This window comes from Carcharhinus amblyrhynchos, chromosome 10 (genome assembly GCF_965287045.1).
Source record: "Carcharhinus amblyrhynchos chromosome 10, sCarAmb.v2.hapA, whole genome shotgun sequence".
In the NCBI taxonomy this organism is placed as follows: domain Eukaryota; kingdom Metazoa; phylum Chordata; class Chondrichthyes; order Carcharhiniformes; family Carcharhinidae; genus Carcharhinus; species Carcharhinus amblyrhynchos.
In genome coordinates, this window is record NC_137333.1 from 40,893,943 (window position 1) to 40,909,795 (window position 15,853).

The 15,853-nt window shown below is 43.4% G+C and overlaps 1 protein-coding gene across 1 annotated transcript in view; it reads right to left on the bottom strand.

The window, feature by feature from the left end:
* The window catches only part of LOC145348875 (protein diaphanous homolog 3-like), a 527,933-nt gene that overhangs the window by 193,511 nt on the left and 318,569 nt on the right, over positions 1 to 15,853 (bottom strand). The gene's annotated exons all lie outside the window — the stretch shown is intronic.

A 15,853-nucleotide genomic window follows, 5' to 3' on the forward strand; every position in this document is an offset into this window, starting at 1 on the left:
AAGTTATCTGGCTGCCAGATGTGACAGTTGACCAAAGTCTGATTCAATGACAACTGCAAAGACACTCCATGGAAAACCCTGGGAATGATATTGGGTTTCCCCATAATCACTAACAACTGGGATGGACTTAGGGTCTTTGAAGTGGAAAATATAGGGACTATCCATGAGGATATCTGGATAGGGCACGACAGCACTTTACCATATGCAGTGGAGAAAGAAGGGAGGCTCATAGGCACTACTCTGGACAAATGTCAGCAAACTGATGAAATAATCACATGCCTGTACCCAGTTTACTTAAATGAGCATACACCACGTGGCTTCAGAACAAATACTAGTCTAAATTGCTCAGTAGAAGCTCGTAGCCTGGACATAGACATAACTCAGATGGCTTACAAGGGAGCAGGGAGATACAGTCTCACCACCTCCCTGAAACAACATCAGTATGGCACGACACATTGTGACATTACTGACACTACATTTTGTATCATACCAGAATACCAGCCAGGGTGGGCCTCATTCAACTAACAGACATTCATAAGAGGGAGAGGGTAGATTTAAACGCCACTGACAAGCTCCAAAGGGCTCTAGGGGACTACCATGAGAAAAATGACACAAGCCTAAAAACCTTGCCGGAGGAGTCGGATAAAATTTGCTACAGCCCACAGAACCTTCACCGAAGTAATACAGCAGACCCAAGAGATGAAAAGGAAAATTAAAGAAATTAAAGCCACCTCATGGTGGAATGATCTTTGGGGTGGGGGCGCAATCATACAAATCCACCCATTCATTTGCATAATATCACACCTGGCGATATTACTGATTTTATTCACCCTGGTATACCTCACTATCCTCACAATCCAATTCAGCCGATAGAAAAAGAGGATCACCCGGAGGCAGGATGTAGGGTTCGCCCTTGAATCACAGTCCCCTCCAATTCAGTACAGCAACGTTCATAGGAAACCTACTGGATTGCTATTTGCACTAATGGACAGTTGAAAATCTTAATATCGGAATGTTTTCCAGATTCATGAATTGTAATGTTTGTTTGAATGTTTTGGTTTGTAATTGGCTTATGGTAATGATGGTGTTTTAGAACATGTGGTTGTTTGTAACGGTAGAATGTTTGTTGTCTGTGACTTCCGGAATGTAAATACGTTGTAGATATGTGTTATTACTTTGCATGCCAATACCTGGACCTTGCTTGACTGTTGAGTGACGAGGGAAATTCCTGACTGATATTGGCCCTGGGTCTGTATCCATCATGCTTCGCATTCAGAATCAACAGGAGGGACTGTGGCCAAACGGGCCACCTAAGATGGCAGTTCACAAGGGCATGCTGGGAGAATTTGTCAAGCCTTGAAACAGACAGGCTGCAGCCTCAAACGAAATTGGGCAGAGAGAAACAGGTTATAGCTGCAAGAGCTGGAATACACAGGATATAAGTCATCTCCAGGACAAAGCACACTTTCTGGCCAAACTGAGTTCTTTACCATACATAGGTGCACCATGCCCCCTTATTTGGGAAGGAGATATGTGACCTACATGCCTCCAGCATCTACAGGCCTAGCCACTGGGTACACACCCAGAGATCGGTGGGGCAGCATCTGATTGGACCCTATCGATCAGGGTGATCAAGTCCTGATCAATTGATTGGCAATGGCCAAAAGGGCGTGAAGACCAACGAGGTATGATGGGTGCTGCACATCAAAAGTAGTTCTCTCTCTCTCTCCTACCAAACGACAACAACGGTGACCATTACCAGCAACGATAAGCACGAGGAGAGCCATCACACCCAAGAAGGAAGGAAGACCAAAGCCAGTGTATCAGACCACACCAAAGGACCAGACTATACAGAGGACTACAGAGACCAACACGCTGATAAAGTCCAATATCTGCCTGGGTACTTGCCAGTCACACAGAAGTTAAGTCAAGGTCTAGTACTAAACTTGAACTTTAGTATTCTATAAAATAACTTATTGTTGATTGGGTGGACGATGAATAATTGTGTGTAAATAAATATTATTGTATCGTCAAGAAGTCTATTTGCAATTCTTAATCCACCGTATAAGGGTGAAAACAGGCTTTCCAGCAGGCGCAGCTACAACGTTCCACATTATACAGCATGTCCCAGTGCATTTCTATGCAAATGAGGTACTTTTGAAGTGTAATCAGTTATCATATCAGTAACCATCTTGCTTGCATCAAGGTCTTACTAGCAATAAGAAAATGACCAGGTAATCTGTTTTGTGCTGACTGAGGTCACACAGATTAGGACAGAGGCAATAATTCCCCTTCTCTTCTTTAATTAATGCACACCACCATCCACCGACAAGGGCAGCAGGATCTTGGCTTAGTGCTGTACTGGAGGGTCAGCCAAGATTTTATGCTCAAGTCTCTGGAGCAGGATTTAAATTTATAAATTTATAATTTATCAAAATTTTATGTCTCTATGAGTTCTCTCCTCATTCGACTGAACTCCAGCAAAAACAATCCAAACTAGTCAATCTCTCCTCAAACATCAGTCCCCGAAATCAGCCTAGTAAACTTTCGCTGCACTCCCTTGAGAGTAAGAACATCCTTCCTCAGAAAAAGAGACCAAAACTGCATACAGTATTCTCAGTGTAGCCTCACCAAGGCCCTGTACAATTGCAACAACGCATCCCTGCTCCTGTACTCGAAACTTCTCACAATAAAGGCCAACATGCCATTTACCTTCTTGACAGACTGCTGCACCTGCATGCTTACCTTCAGTGACAGGTGCACAAGGACACCCAGATCCCAATCTGCCTTCTTGTTTTTGCTTCCAAAGTGAATAACCTCACACTTATCCTAATCATAGTGTATCTGCCATTGATTAGCCCACTCACCCAGCCTATCCAGATCATTCTGAAGGATCTCTGCATCATCGTCACAGTTCACCCTCCCGTCCAACTTGCTATCATCTGCAAACTTTGAGATGTTACATTTTGTTCCCTCATCCAAATCATTAATATAGATAATGAATAGCTGGGGTCTCAGCACTGATCCCCATGAAACCCCACTAGTTACTATCTGCCAATTTGAAAAGCACCAATTAATTCCTACTCTGTTAACCAGTTTTCTATCCATCTCAATACACTTCCCCCAATCCCATGTGTTTTACATGGTGCACAATTATGCGGGACTTTGTCAAACGCTTTCTGAAAGTCCAAATATACCACATCTACTGGTTTCCCCTTGTCAACTCTACTAGATCTTCAAAGAATTCCAACTTATTCATCAAACATGTTTTCCCCTTCATAAATCCCACGCTGACTCTGTCTGATCCTGCCACTGCTTTCTAAATGCTCTGCTATAAAGTCCTTGATCGTGGATTTGAGAATTTTCCCCACTACCAGTCTTAAACTTACTGGTCTATAATTCCATTTTCTCTCTACTTCCCTTTTTGAATACTGAAGTGATATTAGCTACCCTCCAATCTGCAGAGACAGTTCCAGAGTCTATAGAATCCTGGAAGATAATCACCAATGTATCCATTATTTTTAGAGCCACTTCCTAAAGTACTCTGGGATGTAGATTATCAGGCCCTGGGGCTTTATCCGCCTTCAATGCCATCAATTTTCCCAGCACCATTGATCTACTAATATTGATCTCCCTCAATTCTATCCTCTCACAAATTCTTGCATTCGCCAACATTTCTGACATTTGATTTGTGTCCTCTTTTGTGAAGACAGAACCAAAGTATGTATTCAGTTGCTCAGCCATTTCTTTGTCCCCTAGTACACATTTCTGTCTGTAGGGGATTTACATTTGTCTTCCTCAACTTTTTTCTCTTCACATATCTGTAGAAATTGTCAGTCCTTTTGTTCCCTGCAAGCTTACTTTTGTACTATATTTTCCCCTTCTTAATCAATCTCTTGGTCCTTCTTTGCTGTATACTAAACTGCTCCCAATCCTCAGACCTATTATTTATTGGCCAATCTATATGCTTCTTCCTTAGACTGGATTGTCACTCTAATTTCCTTTGTGAGCCATGGATTGGCTCTCTTATCCATTTTGCTTTTGTGCCAGACAGGACTAAACCTTGAAGGTTTGCCATTGCCTATCTACTGCCATCCCTTTAAGTACCTCTCCCCGATCTATCAAGGCTAACTCATGCCTCATATCTTCATAGTTTCCTTTATTAAGGTTCAGCACCGTAGTCTCCGAATCAACTACTTCACTCTCCATCTTGAGAAAAACTTTTATCATGTTACGGTCACTCATCCCTAAGGGTCTCGTATAGCTCAATTGGCAATGATTCCCTTTTCATTACACAGTACCCAGTCTAAGATGGCTTGCTCTTGAGTTGGTTCATCCACATATTGGTCAAGAAAACTATCCCATATACACTCCAGAAATTCCTCCTCCACGGCATTGTGACTAATTTGATTTGCTCAATGTGCAGATTAAAATCACCCATGATCACCGATATTCCCTCATCACATGCACCTCTAATTTTGTGTTTAATGCCATTCCCAACATCACCACTGCAGTTTTGGGGGTCTATATATTACATCCACAAATTTTTTTTTTTGCTCTTTGGTATTTCTCAACTCTACCCATACAGATTCCACATTGTCAGAACTAATATCCTTTCTCACTATGTAATTATCAATGGGAATTTTGAATGTGGTTTAAATAGTAATTAATCATTACATCAAGTGAGAATGTTTTGCAGTGTGCCCACATTAAATATTCTATCAGTCCACAAGTTGAATAGGAATATTTCATTGCCTTTGCATGATCACATTTTGATCATTTTGCTGAAATTGTAAAGCTGTGAGGTAACATTGTATTTCATTCTCCTGTGCTAAATGTAGTCTTAAAAATTTATTTCAAAGTTTTGTTTCCTGACAAAATATCCATTTCAGTGGAGGAACAAATTTTAGATTTAGGGAGCAATCTCCCCCCCAAAAAGACCAAGTGCAATGACGATGAGAATAATGGAGTAATCCATGCCACTCAGACACACTCTGGATGGCAATCATTTCACACTTCAAAGCACTTGGACACCATTCCGCAAAGGCTCCACGACCTCAGTGCATTGGGTGACCTCCTCCCTCCATCGAAAGACATTGTGACACCCCTCTCCCCCCATCCATTAGTAGCATGTTCCTCCATCCACTCCCTGACACAGCTTGCTAGCCCCTATCATAACCCCTGGCATTGGTCAGAATTCTGAGAAAAGTCACCTGTAATTTTGTTGTTCATGGGACATGGACACTACTGGCTGGACCAGCGGTCATTGCACACTCCCAATTACCCTTGAACTGAGTGGCTTGCTAGGTCATTTCAATGGGCATTTAAGAATCAACTGCATTATTGTGGATCTGGATTCACATGTGGTCATGACCAGGAAAAAGCAGATTTTCTTCTAAATGGGTTTTTACAACAACTGTCTTGTGGCCATCATAACGACTTTTAAGTCCAGATTTTTATTGAATAGCACCATGACAGATTTGAATGTTCACCAGACCCTCCAGAAAAACCTGATGAGCCCAAAAGATTGACTCAGGAGAGAGAGGAACCGCAATTGTGTTACATATTTAAGTGGTTCTAAGATTGCTTTTAAAGCTGATCCCATGATTTGATGGCAATGTCATTAGGGCATTACACAGGCTGCTATTCAGTTTCAGTTTCTACTCTGTACAGGCAAAAGCTCCTTCAATAAATCTGTTGTTAGCTTAAATCTGTTTGAATCAAACCACAGCTTTTTTTTTGCTTGAAACCCACAACCTCTAACATAGTTAGGATAGTACAGGTTGCAACAAAAAATTGTGACTGTTTTGATCAGTACAGAACTCAGGCTTTTCAAGAATCCAATACCGAGTAACTTTTCTGCAATATTTTCCAAAACTACAGAGATCTCAATAATTGTACATGTTTTACATTGCCCATATCCCACACTTGGAGTACTTGATGATCCTTGCCCATATCACTTCTGTTCAAACTTAAATATCGATTTGGATCAGCTAGTCATGGAACCCTAACCCTAATGCACATGTTCTGTATTTTTTTAATGGTGAAGCTTGGTTTTGATTGGGTGACTGTCAATGAGTTATAAAAAGGAATACTAACTGTGGAAAAACTGGTCAGAAAAAAATACTTTGACCCTTAGATGAACAGTGAACAGAAATATTGATTTTTTGCTCATAAGGAACTTGATCAGATTTCAGAATCTACTATTTAGCTGTGAACATGAGAGCAAGTCATAGAAAATGGTTATATTGCTTTTATTGTAGCAAAGTCCAAAAGAAAAGATTGTTTTTTCTTGAAAAAATGGTGAGATTAATAGGGGTGATTTAAAAATTACTTCAGCCCATTTCTCACCTGAAAAAAGGCATTAGTGATTGAAAATTCCTGAAAGGACTGGGGGGGGAAGTCAATGCCTCAGTTGAATGAGTGATGGTCAAGGCCTCACTAATGTAATTCACGAGAGGCTGGCTACATGTCAATAAATAGCACCTCCCCTCATTTTTCGGATAAGGTAGTTTAAACATCAGGCTCCTATGGCAGTTGTAGGATCCTAATTGCAAACTGCCAATATAAATGACGGAATGAGAGATGTGCGCACTACCTATTTGTACCAGGTGGCAAGCAGCCTCTCCAGCAGTACTTAAAGAGGCTGCCAATGAATTAGCCCAAATATACATTTGGGGAATATTATTATTGGACTAGAAAAAACAGAAATGGCTTCAAAAGAAATACTGCAAACCATCGGTGAGCCATGTTCATCCTCCTCCAGATTAGATCATGAACCCAGGCCTGACCGGCTATTTAGTTCATAGTAGAAACTGCTTAGTTTCCCACTATCCCAGAACCAGCAAACTAAGTGAGCTGACTATAACATGCTGAACCCTGATCCTGGCTACTAATCTTCTCACTTAGGTCTACTGAACAATACTTTTTAAAAATTTTACAATCTAATTTTTTTTCATTTACTGGAAATAAATTGTCACACGAAGGACTTCAAAATGCTTTAAAAGCAAGCAATAAATCAACAATGATGATACATTAGTTGTGTTACCAACCTTAAAATTATAACATTTAAAATAGAGTTTTTGATAATGTTGTTGACCGACTTCTCATGTCACAAATCAAGCGAAATGAATAACAATTGAAGAAATGTGCAGAGCTATTATAAAGAACATAATGGACTGGAATCTGCTGCAACGAAACATGAACACGTATATCAGAGTGCAATTTGATCTGTGCAGACAACTTAAGTACCTTTGCACCATTTATAATGACCATTTTGAAGTGTTTGTAATGTTCCTTTGGCTGTACTGAAGTATCTCGGAGTGCAACATGATGTGTGCATAAAACCGGAATACTATTGCACTTTGGGTGATGGCCATTTTGAAATGTTTGTAATGTTCTTTTAGATATTTTATGAATGAAGTATATTTTTGCAGAAGTAGTTTTGTAGAAGTTCTGTTTTGTTGGTAGTTAGCACTTAACTGAAATCCAGAGTTTAAATTCTGAAGTTCACAGCCATAAACACAGTTTTAACAAGGTATCCATTAGTAGAGCAGGTAAAATTCGTCCCTATCTAACTGACACAGCTAGCTTTCACTTAGCAATATATAAAGGCAGCCAACTTAGTGTGGCTTAGCACTTGAACACGCCTTGAAATAAAATGCTGAGAGTTGGGTAACTAATTAGGTTAGATAACTAATTAGAGTTGGGTAACTTTTGCTTTAGGCTTTCTAATGTTCTTTGCCTTCAGGAAGTGGTCTTAGTCTGTTATAGAAGAAGCTAATTATTTGCTGATTGAAAGTAGTATAACAACTGCAGGTAAGGTTAAAAATACAAAAAACAAAATTAAAATATATATAATGAAGTAAACTAATTAAATAGTTAATTAGAGCACATTGGAAGTGGCAGGACAGGTGTTGTGACAGCTGCAGCATGTGGGAGCTCCTGCATGCCAGTTTGATCCAGGGCAAATGTGTCTGCATTAAGTGTTTGAAGTTCGAGCAGCTTCCACTCAGTTTGTGTGTTACAAGCTGAACTACAAATGTTGCGATGCATCAGGGAGAAAGTCACAACTCTTAGGACTGGGTCTTCTCCGTGGTCAGGGACAGAAGAGTGCGAGTGTAGGTAAGGGGAAGGAGAGGGCAGCAATGCAGGTACCTTAGTCTTTGCAACTGTCTAACAGGTTTGAGGTTCTTTTGGCTTCATTGGATAAGAGTAGAGGCTGCAAGGTGGATGCGCTAACTGACCATGGCACCCTGGTACAGTGAAATGGTGCTGTGACATTTGAAAAGACTGTGCCATGTTTAATTTCTTCATAGTACATGTTGGTGAAGTTCTTATCCCACATCAGGACAGACATGTTTCAGAGGCTGTCTAGCCTTCCAAGGATGAGGTCACTGTCGCACAAGATTCTGACTACTTATATGGAGATTAATGTGCATTGAGATGCTGAGGATAGAAAAGAAGTTGTTTGTGTCGAGCTTGCATGGAGGGAACATTGTCATGGAATCTTGAGGCTATAAGGATTTCACAGACATGTCTACTGCGTCTAGCCTCTGCTACAACCTCTTCCTCTTAGGCCTCAATTTTCTTGCCCTTATTGAATTCTTCACTCTAGATGTCCTAATGAGAGGTAACATGTAGCTCCTCCACCTACGCGTTTGGCAACTCATCCTCCCTTTGGTGCGTCAGGTTGTGTCAAGTGCAGGAAGACACAATGATGTGAAAAATGATTTGAACAGAGTTCTAGAGAATGCCACCTGATTGGTCCAAAGCCAGTCCCAGCAGTATCAGCTTATTCAGAAGTATGTAACAGATGTGAGACATCACGTGCCTTGACAAGCAAAGGCATCCGAAGCATTGTCCCTTACTCAATTGTAGTAAGGGAAGCATTTTCGGTACACCCTTGGTCATGTGTGACTTGGTCCCTCTGCTTCAGCTTCTAAGTTTTGATGGAACTAGTTGTCCCATGTTCCTCCGAGCAAGGCCTTTGGCGTGCCTGACAGCAAAGGCCCGTTGATCATCTCCTGAGTGCTATGAAAAAGGCAGCGTTGCTTGCTCCATCCATTCTGTCCCCTTCCTCATTTTTGCCAGACAATGAACAGAACTGTGCAAAGATCACCTTACATAGCCAAACTAGGGAGTAATTGTTAAAAATTTTTCTTGCCCTTATTTTACGCATTCCATCCCCAGAACATCCTTTGCAGCTGTCAACACATTCTTAAGAATCACTTGAAGTTCCTCTGCCTCTGCTTTCTAGTTCAAGCAAAATACAGTGCAATGGCTCAAGGCTATCTCTGCTGCTGGCCCTGACTAATTCCCCCATCGCTCCCACTGGTCACATGCCTCTGTCCACCCCTTCCCAAATCATATATCTCTGTTCTTTCCTCGCCCACGGGTACCATTAATGTCTGCCCCCCACCTCAGCTCAAATAGCTACTATTTGCCTACAGCACTATCCCTTGCCTCTGTCCTCAGCCCCCTACCATCCCCAAATCCTGTCAAGCTTTCATTTTCAAGCAACCCCCATTCCTGCTGGTTTTGCCTGGGCAAACCTGGTACAGAATCGGAGCAGCTGCAAACACAGCACAGTGAAAGTTGGGAGAGCTCTGCATGCACAAATCTTGAGGTTGCGAATGAAGTGCAGTTTCGCAGACGCACATCTGTTTCCAGTTGTGAATCTAATTAGCTGATTTGGAAGGGAGCATGATTCTGGTGAGCTAGGTTTTTAATAAGCATTCAGGATATTCAAATACATGAAAACACAGTTCCTAACATGGTGCTGTGGGCTACCCAATCCACCATGAAACTTGAATGTGGAAAATTTCAAACCGTTTTTACTCAGGTGGGAAACACAATGGATTTTCCCATCCTGCCCACCAGTCCAGCACTGGCAGGACCAGAAAATCTTACCCTTGATTTCTAGATGGCATTTGACAAAGTGCCATATCAAATGTTATTATGCAAAATAAGAGCCCACGGTGTAGAGGGTAGCATATTAACATGGATAAAAGATTGGGTAGCTAATGGCAAACAGAGAGAAAGTCGGTGTAAATGGGTCATTTTCAGGTTGAAAAGATGTAACAAGCCATAGGGAGTAGCACTGAGGCTTCAATGTTTACAATCAATATTAATGGCTTAGATGATGGAACTGGATGTGTGGTGGCTAACTTTTCCGACCACAAAAAAAAGGTAGGAAACAAAGTTGTGAAGGGGACACAAGAGGCAGGACTTTACGGCCTCGCTTGCTCCAAAACCATAAAATCCACCAGAGATCAACAAACCTTCCCATGCTCTGCCCCTCACCCACTCCAATTCCCAAGGACTCTGTAAAGAGTTGAACATAGGTTAAGTGAGTGAACAAAAAATTGGTACGTGGAATACAATGCAGGGAAATGTGAACTTTGTCCATTTTGCCAAGGAGATTTAAAAATCTACATATTAGTTAAATGGGAAGAGATTTCAGAGCTCAATGTCCAGAAGGATCCAGCTACTGGTATGCTAGAACAGCAAGTATTACGAAAGCAAATGGAATGTTGTCACTTATTGCAAGGGAATAGAATATAAAAATAGGTATCAAACATAGAAAATGCTGTAAAATCTCAGCAGGTCTGACACATCTGTGGAGAAAGAGGGTTAATGTTTCATGTCTTGATGACTTTTTATCAGAGTTGAACACAATTGGAAACCAGATGAGATTTATGCTGTTATGGTGAAGGAGGTGGGGGAGGGGGAGAGCTGTGGGAGCTAGATAGAGAGCCAATGATTGGTGGAGATGGGAGAGATTGACCAAGATGTCATGGACAAAAAGACAAAGGGAATGTAAATTGTGATGATAAAGGCAAAGAACGGTGGGATAGCACAACATTAAGCGATCAGAATATGCAAATGGCAGAACAAAGTTAAGCAGCGTGTCAAAGATCAACCTGAGGCATTTAATAGATGGCCTAAGTGGGGTGGGTAGGCAGTGGTAAGGGAAAAAATGAAAAGCGAGATTTAAAAAAATTGAAAAATGGAACAATGGAAGAAATGAAAATAAATGTAAAATGTAAAATAAATTGATGGAAATGGAGTGAAAGTGGAGAAGAGAGATCATGAGTCTAAAGTTGTTGAACTCGATGTTAAGTTTGGAAGGTTGTAAAATGCCTAATAGGAAGATGAGGTCCTGTTAATACAGTTTGCATTGGGCTTCACTGGAGCACTACCACAGGCAAGGATGGACATATGGACATGACAGTAGGATAGTGTGTTAAAATGGCAAGTGACATGTTTGTGCATAGACCAAAGGGGTTCTGTAAAGCGATCCCTTAAACTGCGTTTGGTCTCCTCGCCCCCTCACCACAACAATATAAATCTCATCCTATTTTCTATTATCAACGAAGGGTCATCCAGACTCGAAATGTCAGCTCTGCTCTTTCTCCACAGATGCTGTCATACCTGCTGAGCCTTCCCAGCATTTCCTGTTCTTATTTCAGATTCCAGCATCTACAGCGAATTGCTTTTATAAAATTAGGGATGTTTATCTGCAATTATGTCGCATTTTGGTGAGATTACGAGTGTACTGCTTGCTACAGCTTTGATCTTCTTATTTAAGGAAGGATATAATTGCATTAGAAGCAGTCCAAAGAAGGTTCAGTGACTGATTTCTGGATTGAGGGAGTTATCCTATGAGGAAAGAATGGACATATGTCCATCACAGTTTAGAAGAGTTAGAGGTGATCTTATTAAAACACAAGTCCTGAGGGACATTGTTCTCCGGAGCAGTGTACCTGGTGGCTGTGGCTTTGGTGAGTACTGGATTTACTCTGAATCACTTTCTGACTGCACTTCCGGTTCGCGGGGTTTGTGAGAGTGTAGTTTACTTCCGTACCGGAAGTTAGGCAAGGGGATAGTCGGGAAGGGGGAGCAGGGGGTATAAAAAGGAGGTAGCGGCATACAGCGGGCAGCGTCGGGAGCGGGCAGCAGAGTGAGTGGGAGCTGAGTGAGAAGGGCTTTGGCTCGCTGGGCTTAGGCGAGAGCAGGCTTAGAGAAGGTGAGTTGCAGTTTTCTAACTTCTGACACATACAGGAGGTTGGGACATGGCAGGGGCTATGGGGAGGAACATAAGCTGTGTTAGGTGCCGCATGTGGGAGTTCTTGGTGGCATCACGTCTCCCGAAGGTCCACATCTGTGTTAAATGTTTAGAGTTGCAGCGCTTGAGGGCCTGGGTCAGGCAACTCGTGGGGCGTTTGGAGGATGCGTTTCCGGTCAGGGAAAACGAGGAGATAATGGCTAGGAACCATGAGCAGGAAGAGGTCCCAAGGGCTGAAGAGCAGGATGGGTGGACGACTGTTAGGCGGAAAAAGAGGAAGAAGAAGAATAGTCATGGTCCTCAGGCCTCCCCAGTGGCCCCCGAAGATTCATCGACAGGGGCACAAAAGGATAGGCAGGAGGGACAGAATGATTTAGAGGGACAGAAGGGGGCTGGCAATGTGATAGTGGTGGGGGATGGGAGGGTCCAAGGCATTGACAGGAGGTTCTGTGGGCAGAGGCGTGACTCCAGGATGGTGGTCTGCCTCCCTGGAGCAGGGGTACAGGACGTAACGGAAAGGGTAGAGGGAATTTTGAAAGGGGAGGGGACCCAGGCAGAGGTGATAATACACGTAGGGGAGAGGGACGTAGGAAGGAGGAATAGGGTAGATGTACGTAGGCAATTTAGGGAGCTGGGGTCCAAACTGAGGAGCAGGACCTCCAGGGTGGCATTCTCTGGGTTGCTGCCTAGTACCAGCAGTGCTAGGAATAATGAAATCATGCAGCTGAATGCATGGTTGAGGGATTGGTGCAGGGTAGAGGGCTTTACTTTTGTAGACCACTGGGAGGTATTTATGAGAGAAGGGCAACTGTATAGGAGGGATGGGGAGAATTTGAATGGGAGGGGGACAAGTGTCTTAGCAGGGAGGTTAGCTGGTGTGTTTAGGAATGGTTTAAACTAATAGGGAGGGGGGGTGGGGATGTGACTGATAGCTCATTAGACACTGGGGCCAGGACAGAGTTGGGTGAAAGAAAAATTATCAGGGAGAAGGAGGTTCCGAGGGACACTGGTGGGTTGGACTGTGTCTGTTTCAATGAGAGGAGTGTGACAGGAAAAACGGATGAGCTTAGGGCCTTGATGTTTGTGAGGAAGTTAGATGTGGTGGCAGTAACGGAGACGTGGTTACGTGAAGGTCAGGACTGGCAGCTGAATGTTCCTGGGTATAAGTGTTTTAGGTGTGACAGAGGAGGGTTGAAGAGAGGTGGAGGGGTGGCACTGTTAGTAAAGGAGCACATCACATCAGTGCAGAGGGAGGACAATATGGAGGAGTTAGGGATTGACTCGCTGTGGGTGGAGTTGAGGAATAAAAAGGGAGAGATTACAATGCTACGGGTATACTATAGGCCACCAACAGCCCTAGGTCAGTGGAGGAAGGTATTTGCAGGGGCATTTTGGATAGGTGCAGAAAGAATAAGGTGGTTGTAGTGGGTGACTTTAATCTTCCTGGAGTGGATTGGAGGGGGCCTAGAGCTGGGGGTACGGAGGGAGAGGAATTTGTAAAATGTGTGTTGGAAGGGTCCCTAGGGCAGTACGTAACTAGCCCGACTAGGGAGGGGGCTATACTGGATTTAGTGTTGGGTAATGAGCCGGGGCAGGTGGTTGAGGTTGAGGTAGGCGAACATGTGGCTAACAGTGACCACAAGTCCGTCTACTTTAGGATAAAAATGGAAAGGGATGAGTGCCGTCCGAAGGGGAGGGTGCTGAACTGGGGGATGGCGAGCTATAGCCGGATTAGGAGGGAGCTGAAGGACACTGATTGGGAGGGACTTTTAGCTGGCAAGTCCACAGTTGGCAAGTGGGAGGCTTTTAAGGGCAAACTGAAAATGTTGCAGGAAAGGCATGTGCCGGTAAAGCGGAAGGATGGGAAAGGTAGGATTAGAGAGCCTTGGATTACAGGGGGTATCGAAGACTTGGTCAGGAAGAAGAGGGAGGCATATGTTAGGTCAAAACAACTGGGTACGGAGAGTGCGCTGGAGGAATATAGAGAGAGTAGGAGGGAGCTAAAAAGGGGAGTTAGAAGGGCGAAGAGAGGGCATGAAATGGCTTTGGCTGATAGGATTAAGGAAAATCCAAAAGCATTTTACTCCTATATTAGGAGCAAGAGAGTGGTTAGAGGGAAAATTGGTCCTCTTAGGGACAAAGGAGGGGAGTTATGTATTGAGTCGGAGGGAATGGGGGAGATCCTGAATGAATACTTTGCGTCGGTATTCACGAAGGAGAGGGGTTCGGTGTCGTGCAGTGTCTTGGAGGGAGCTGTAGATCAGTGGCAGGAAATATCCACTATGAGGGAGGAAGTGCTAAGGCTTTTAGGTATCATAAAGACGGATAAAGCTCCGGGGCCTGATGGTATTTATCCCAGGCTGCTTAGGGAGGTGAAAGATGACATTGCTGGGCCTCTGACGCAAATCTTTGTCTCTTCTTTGGACACAGGTGAGGTCCCAGAAGACTGGAGGGTAGCTAATGTTATACCGCTGTTTAAAAAAGGTAGTAGGGATAACCCTGGTAATTATAGACCAGTGAGTTTGACATCAGTGGTAGGAAAATTATTGGAAAAAATTCTTAGGGGTAGGATGTATGAGCATTTGGAGCATTGTGATCTGATTAGGGATACGCAACATGGCTTTGTTAGGGGGAGGTCTTGCTTTACGAATCTGGTAGAATTCTTTGAGGAGGCGACAAAAACGGTTGACGATGGGCGAGCCGTTGATGTCATCTATATGGATTTCAGTAAGGCATTTGACAAAGTCCCTCATGGTAGGCTGGTAGAAAAGGTTAAGGCACATGGGATACAAGGGCAGGTAGCTAGGTGGATTGAAAACTGGCTGGGCAATAGGAGACAGAGAGTAGTTGTCGAGGGGACCTTGTCGGGCTGGAGGCCAGTGATCAGTGGTGTGCCGCAGGGCTCAGTACTGGGACCTCTCCTCTTTGTAGTATATATAAACGACTTGGAAGAGAGCGTAGGTGGTGTGATCAGCAAGTTTGCAGATGACACCAAGATGGCAGGATTGGCGGATACTGAGTGGATTGTCAGGTGACACAGCAGGATATAGATAGGTTGGTATATTGGGCAGATAGGTGGCAGATGGAATTTAATCCTGACAAATGCGAGGTGATGCATTTTGGAAGGAATAATGCAGAGAGGAGCTACGTGATAAAAGGTAGACCGATTAGGATTATAGAAATACAGAGGGTCCTGGGAGTGCAGGTTCACAAGTCTGTGAAGGTGGCGACACAAGTAGAGAAGGTTGTGAGGAAAGCTTATGGAATGCTAGCCTTTATAGGAAGGGGTATAGAGTATAGGAGCTGCCGTCTAATGCTTCAGTTGTACAGAACGTTGGTTAGACCGCATTTGGAGTACTGCGTCCAGTTCTGGTCACCTTACTACCGGAAAGACGTGGAGACTCTGGAGAGAGTGCAGAGGAGGTTTACCAGGATGTTGTCTGGCATGGAAGGACTGAGTTACGAGGAAAGGTTGGAGAAACTGGGACTATTCTCCTTGGAAAGACGGAGGTTAAGGGGGGACATGATAGAGGTATATAAAATACTGAAGGGAATAGATAGAGTCAATAGTGGTAGGCTGTTCCCTAGATTGGGGACAATTACGAGAGGTCATGATCTAAGGGTGAGGGGGGAGAAGTATAATTTGGATATGAGAGGAAGGTTCTTCACGCAGAGGGTCGTGGGGGTATGGAACGCGCTACCGAGTAGGGTGGTGGAGGCAGGCATGTTGGACTTGTTTAAGGTTTACTTAGATAGACACAAGAGCGAAACAAGGATGGAGGG